Genomic DNA, 398 nt, shown 5'->3' on the forward strand with positions numbered 1-398 from the left:
TCCTCAACGTTCAAGGTAAAACAAAGGATAATTTGAAGTCAAGACGGGATTTAGTCGATATATGTGCTCATTCTGAACTTCATGTTGATGAGAATGGTAGGGCTCCTTTTCCCATATACCGACTTGATGCAGAGGGAAAAGATGCGTTCTTTGATTGGATTTCAAACGATGTGTAATTTCCAGATGGTTACGCATCTAATTTACGTAACTGTGTCGACATAAAGGAATGAAAGTTTATCGGCTTGAAGAGTCACGATTGCCATGTAATGATGCAACGCCTCCTTCCGTTTGCCTTCAAGGAACTACTACAACAGAATGTTCATGAAGCAATTGCAGGGATTAGTGCTTTCTTCCGCGATTTATGCACGAGATCAGTGACTCTTGAAGGTATTGAAAAT

This window comes from Brassica oleracea, chromosome C3, assembly GCF_000695525.1.
Source record: "Brassica oleracea var. oleracea cultivar TO1000 chromosome C3, BOL, whole genome shotgun sequence".
NCBI lineage: Eukaryota > Viridiplantae > Streptophyta > Magnoliopsida > Brassicales > Brassicaceae > Brassica > Brassica oleracea.